Genomic DNA, 5,858 nt, shown 5'->3' on the forward strand with positions numbered 1-5,858 from the left:
TTAAATATTATTATTTCCAATTATTATATTTATTTACATTTATGTATGTATACACCTGTACATATTTATTTACAAATAATTTGTTCGTGAATCGTCGAGATTAGTCAAAGGGTAATTGATTACATGAATATAGTTTTCAAACTTTTCGAGACTCAACATTACAGACTTTGCTTATCGTGTCGAAATCATATAAGAATAAAGTTTAAATTTGGTCGGAAGTTCCCGGGTCGTCACAAAGACGGTAGGAGGTTATGATACCATCTGGGTTATCGTTGACCGTCTTACCAAATCTACTCACTTCCTAGCCATGAAGGAAACCGATACGATGGAAATACTGACGCAGCTATACATAAAGGAAGTTGTATCTCGCCACGGTGTACCCTTATCGATTATCTCAGATCGCGATACCCATTTTGCTTCTAGATTTTGGCGATCTTTGCAAGAAGCCTTGGATACACGTCTCGACATGAGTACCGCATATCACCCGCAAACTGACGGACAAAGCGAACGAACGATTCAGACTTTGGAGGACATATTGTGTGCTTGCGTTATTGATTTCGGAAAAGCTTGGGAAAAACATTTGCAGCTAGCCGAATTTTATTACAACGACAGCTATCATTCGAGTATTAATGCCGCACCTTTCGAAGCATTGTATGGTCGCAAGTGCCGTTCTCCTATTTGTTGGGCCGAAGTAGGTGAGAAGCAAATCACCGGACCCGAGTTAGTCCATGAGACAACGGAGAAGATTGTTCAAATTCAAGCGAGGCTCAAGACGGCCCGTGAATGTCAGAAGAGCTATGCCGACCTTAAACGTGGAGATCGCGAATTTCAAATCGGCGATCGCGTTATGTTGAAAGTCGCACCTTGGAAAGGTGTAATCCGTTTTGGAAAACGTGGAAAGTTGAACCTGCGATACATTGGTCCTTTTGAAGTCTTGGAGCGTGTTGGACCCGTTGCTTACTATTTGGATCTTCCGACTCAATTGAGCTCCGTTCATCCTACCGTCCATGTATCAAATCTGAAGAAGTGTCTTGCGGAACCAGAACTCGTCATACCACTTGAGGAGCTTACGATTGATGAAAAACTTCATTTTGTGGAAGAACCTGTTGAAATTATGGATCGTGAGGTCAAAACCTTGAAACGCAACAAGATTCCGATCGTCCGAGTACGATGGAATGCAAAACGAGAACCAGAGTTTACTTGGGAACGAGAGGATCAAATGATGCAGAAGTATCCTCACCTCTTCCCGACTCTACCGTCTACCTCAGCCTAAAATTTCGGGATGAAATTTTCATTAACAGGTGGGTAATGTAACAACCGAACTTTTTCGACTTGCTTTTGTGCTTTGTGTTTTCACGAAACTGCGTATTTGTGCGTGCCGAGCTATATTATACTCTGGGAACTCCCTACATGTTGATTACTTTCATTTATATGTTAAAACGTATCATTAAGTACGTAGGATACTTAACTTAACCCTCGAAAGCCTTTATGACCGTTAGTGTCACTTGACATTTTTAACGAACTGCGTACACGTTTAGCTTTTGTCGTAATCGGAATATTATGAATACGAAATACTAATTGTTATTTTATAATAACAATTACTTGGGTTTTTGGATGCTTAATTACGCTTAGTAATTTACTAGAGCACACTAATTAGTCTTGTTGGACTTTCTTCCTTGTTGGACCTTAGCCCACCCTACACTAGTTAGTGGACTATTTAATTTGCCCAATTATAAGTAACTAGTGACCCATTAATAAGTAAGACAAATGCCCATTTATTAGAGGGAACATACTAGCATTTTTGTCATGTATTATCCTTAATGTTGCATATGATCCTAACACAAGCACCAACTTTAGACAACCATTAACCAAAAAGCAAAAAGTTGTCCCCCTTGGAAACCCACGGCCTAACCACCACCACCCTCACCTCACCTCCTATAAATACTAAGCCATTTCCTCACCATTCACACTTGATTTCCATTCACAATTTACACACACTTGTTCATTTATTTTCTCTCTAGTCTAAAGCTTGTAAGTATTTTGAATTTCTTTTCTTCTTCTCCTTCTCATCATCACGAGTTCATCATCATCATTAGAAGATCAAGCTTTTTAGCTTTTGATATTGCTCCAAACGAACATATAATTAGTCGCAATATCGTTCTAATATGTAAAGTTTTTAATTTTAATTTTCTTATTTTTAGTTGTAATTGTTTAAATAAATAAGTGCGAAAACGAAAGACGAAGATCGCTCAAAAATGAAGATTTAAAGTTGAAAACGAAGATTTAAAAGGCAAAAACGTCCAAAATGCTCAAACGTTCAAGTTACACTCCAAGTGGTTTAAATTATCGAAGAAAAACGTCTAAAGATTGACAAGAATGCAAGTCGCGGAACGCAAATTACACGATATTAAATTGTACGAAAAGACGTTCGAGAAACCGGGACTGAGACATAAACCAGGCGTAAATGTACGAGACATCGGAGCCAAAATTATGAGTCAACTATGCACAAGAATATAATATAATATTTAAATAATTATATAAATATTTATATATTATATATATTTTTATAATATGTCGACAAGTAAAAATCCAAAAAATTGTGAGCTAGATCTGGCGGCCATGCGATCGCATGGGAAATAGGCATAAAACCCATGCGATCGCATGGGTTACTGCAGCAGGCCACATATCTATAAAAAGCCAGTTTGCTCGAGCTTTATATACATCAGTTTTCATTTCTCTTCTGTAATATTCATAATATATATTTATAATTATAATTTTAATTTAAGTTTATTTTAATAATAAAGTTATTGTAACATTTAATTTACGGGTTTTAAGTCGAAGTTTTGTCCGTGTACCGCTACGCTAATAATATCGCTTTTTACCGTTCCAACTCACTGTAAGTCTCCACGTCCCAACTTTATTTTCGCGTATCATTATTATCGTTATTATCGTTGTTATTACTATTGTTATTATTATTATTATTATTATTATTATTATTATTATTATTATTATTATTATTATTATTATTGTTATCGCAATATTTATTATTATCGTCGTTATTATTGTTATTTATTTATTATTGTTATTATGTCCATTTTATATAATTTATATTTTTACGCCATTATAATGTCCAACTAAATATCCATAGTGGTAACTAAAATGTAGAACCTCTGGACAAATGGATTGAACCATATTATAATATTATGATGTAACTTTGACTATTTTTAATATTAAGTTTAATCACCGACCCATTGTTATATAATTTAATATTTTCACCCTTATCACATAATTTATTAAAATTGATAAACGAAAGTGCATTAAATTGACATACATTATGCTTCAACACCTCGGTGATCTAGACGGACATATGGACAAATTATTGACAACAATATAGAAGTGTGATTCGATGGTTTGGGTAATATTATAGCTTATATAATCGTGTAATTATAAAAAGGGTAAGACCGTTATAATTTGGTTTTAACGAAAGTAAAAACTGGATTAAATCTTAATTTAAATAATCGGGGTATAATTTAATTCGCTAAAACGAGATCTAAACGAAAGTGAGATTTAGTTTTAGTTAATTAAATCTTTATAAATCGAAAGATAAAATATAAGGATATATATTAAAACATCGTAATCGGACTTAAAAACAATCCATAAATCCAGAGGGGATATATTTTAGTAGCCACTACTTTACCTTATTTAAAATCTCTTCAATTTCACTTATTGCTATATCGTAAACTTTAATTACTTTTTACTATTTTGCTATATTTCCATGAAAAACCTTATTTCTTCTACTTTGTTAAATTAGTTTAAATTGTATTTTTATTATCGTTAATTTAGTTATTTCGTTTTAGTTAAATCTAATTTCTGTTCAATTAAGTAGTAAACCCTAATACAAAATCCCCCTTTTAATAGATTAACTTTTAGCGATTAAAACCTTGAAAACTCCATTTCCCTGTAGAACGAACCGGCTTTACCAAATAAACTATTACTATACGGATAGGACAAAGTTGGCTATATGTGTGAAATCAATCCGAAATCATAAGAACACCATATAATCACAACCAATTCGTGTAATAAATTCAATCTAAATTCGATCAAAATAAAAGGACACGATCTTCACGTCATCAACTTTTTGGCGCCGCTGCCGGGGAAGTTGGCAGTTAAATAAATAGACAATTTTTCTGATTCGTAGTAATAGTTGGATTTGTACGTGGACTAGGTTATTGGAGCCAAACAGTACTCAATTATATTGAGACCAAACGAATCCTGCCCCTCTGCTGCATCTTTTGGCTATTCAAAACGTGGGCAAAATCAGAAGAAAAATCTATTTGTTTAAAGGTTTTTATCATTGTTTTTATGTTATTCGATCCTTTCGTGAAAATTCATTTTCAAGAAAGTTCAATGTTTATATACTTAGTGAATAAATCCTTCAAGATTACATACAATTTTGTAATTGTATGACCCGTTCAGGAAATCCTAAACTCATTGCACTTAATCCAGAACCTGAAAGAAACTTGAACAAAAGATTAAAATAAGAAAAACAACAAAAATTAGGTAGTACTAGTCAACCGAAAACACCAAAAAATATCAAAAAACAAGTAGGAAACACTAGTGGTCAACCTGAAATCAAAACTGAACCTGAAACCATCGTCATTAAAGAAGAAATGGCTGAAGTAACACCTGATCCAAATGATCTACCGATGTGGAATACCAGACAAACTGTTCCCCCTCTCGCACTTGCACCTATAAGAAGACCTGAAATTGAGGCTGAAAACTGGGAAGTCAAGGGGCAGTTTATGCACATGGTTCGTGAAAACCAATTCGACGAAAGACTTAATAATAATCCGATAGAACATTTAGAAGCTTTTGAAGATTTATGTGAACTGTACAAAAACAAAGATGTTTCTTCTGATGCATTTAAGTTAAGAACTTTTCCGTACTCGTTAATCGGAGACGCAAAAGCATGGTTGAAAGCATCAAAACCTAATTCTATTACAACTTTTAATGAATTAAGAGAAAAATTCATTACCCGATTTTTCCCACCGGCAAAAGCCGAAAGACTTAGAACTGAAATCACCACTTTTAAACAAAAGGCAGATGAAACTCTTTATGATGCCTGAGAAAGATTAAAAAGAATGTTACGAAATTGTCCACAACATGGATTGCAAAAAGGGCAAATAGTTCAAACTTTTTATCGTGGTATTGATGAACATACTCGTGGTATACTAGATTCCTCCGCTGGAGGAGTATTTATGTACAAATCACCAAATCAAGCGTATGACATGTTAGAAGGCATGTCAGTTCATACTTTTGAATGGACACCGTCTAGAGATCAACTACCTAAAAGGACGGTGGCAAGCCTTGAAGAAAATGAAGACAACAACACAACCATAGCTTCACTGTCGAATCAATTCAAAAAGTTTGGAAGACAAATAGAGAAACTAAATTCAACAGTTTTAGCATTACAAGTAGGATGTGAAATCTGTGCACAACCACATTTCACGAAAGACTGTGATATCAATGATCGGCCAATGAACTCAGTAGCACAAGTTAATTTTATAGCCAATCAAAGACAAGGAAATTTTCAAGGAGGAAATTCTAATTATCAACCTGCAAACCCAGGATATCAAAACCCGAAGAATTTTGCTTTTCAAAGAAAGGGACCACCTAGCTTTTTCAATAGAAACCAACCTCCATTTCCACCTCAACAAAATTTTCAACAACAACCGTTACCTCAATTACCGTATCAACAACAAAATCATAACACGCAGCCAGTAGAGAAGAAATCTAACTTTGAAGAAGTTATGATGAATTTTGTCAAAAGTCAATCAGAACCGAATGAGCAAGTGAAG

The 5,858-nt window shown here is 34.3% G+C and overlaps 1 non-coding gene across 1 annotated transcript; it reads right to left on the bottom strand.

The window, feature by feature from the left end:
- Positions 1 to 5,063: 5,063 nt before the first annotated feature.
- Positions 5,064 to 5,170, bottom strand: LOC139895505 (small nucleolar RNA R71). Its single transcript, XR_011775941.1, has one exon. It is a non-coding gene; the product is annotated as a small nucleolar RNA R71 (small nucleolar RNA).
- Positions 5,171 to 5,858: the final 688 nt, after the last annotated feature.

This window comes from Rutidosis leptorrhynchoides, chromosome 2, assembly GCF_046630445.1.
Source record: "Rutidosis leptorrhynchoides isolate AG116_Rl617_1_P2 chromosome 2, CSIRO_AGI_Rlap_v1, whole genome shotgun sequence".
In the NCBI taxonomy this organism is placed as follows: Eukaryota; Viridiplantae; Streptophyta; class Magnoliopsida; order Asterales; family Asteraceae; genus Rutidosis; species Rutidosis leptorrhynchoides.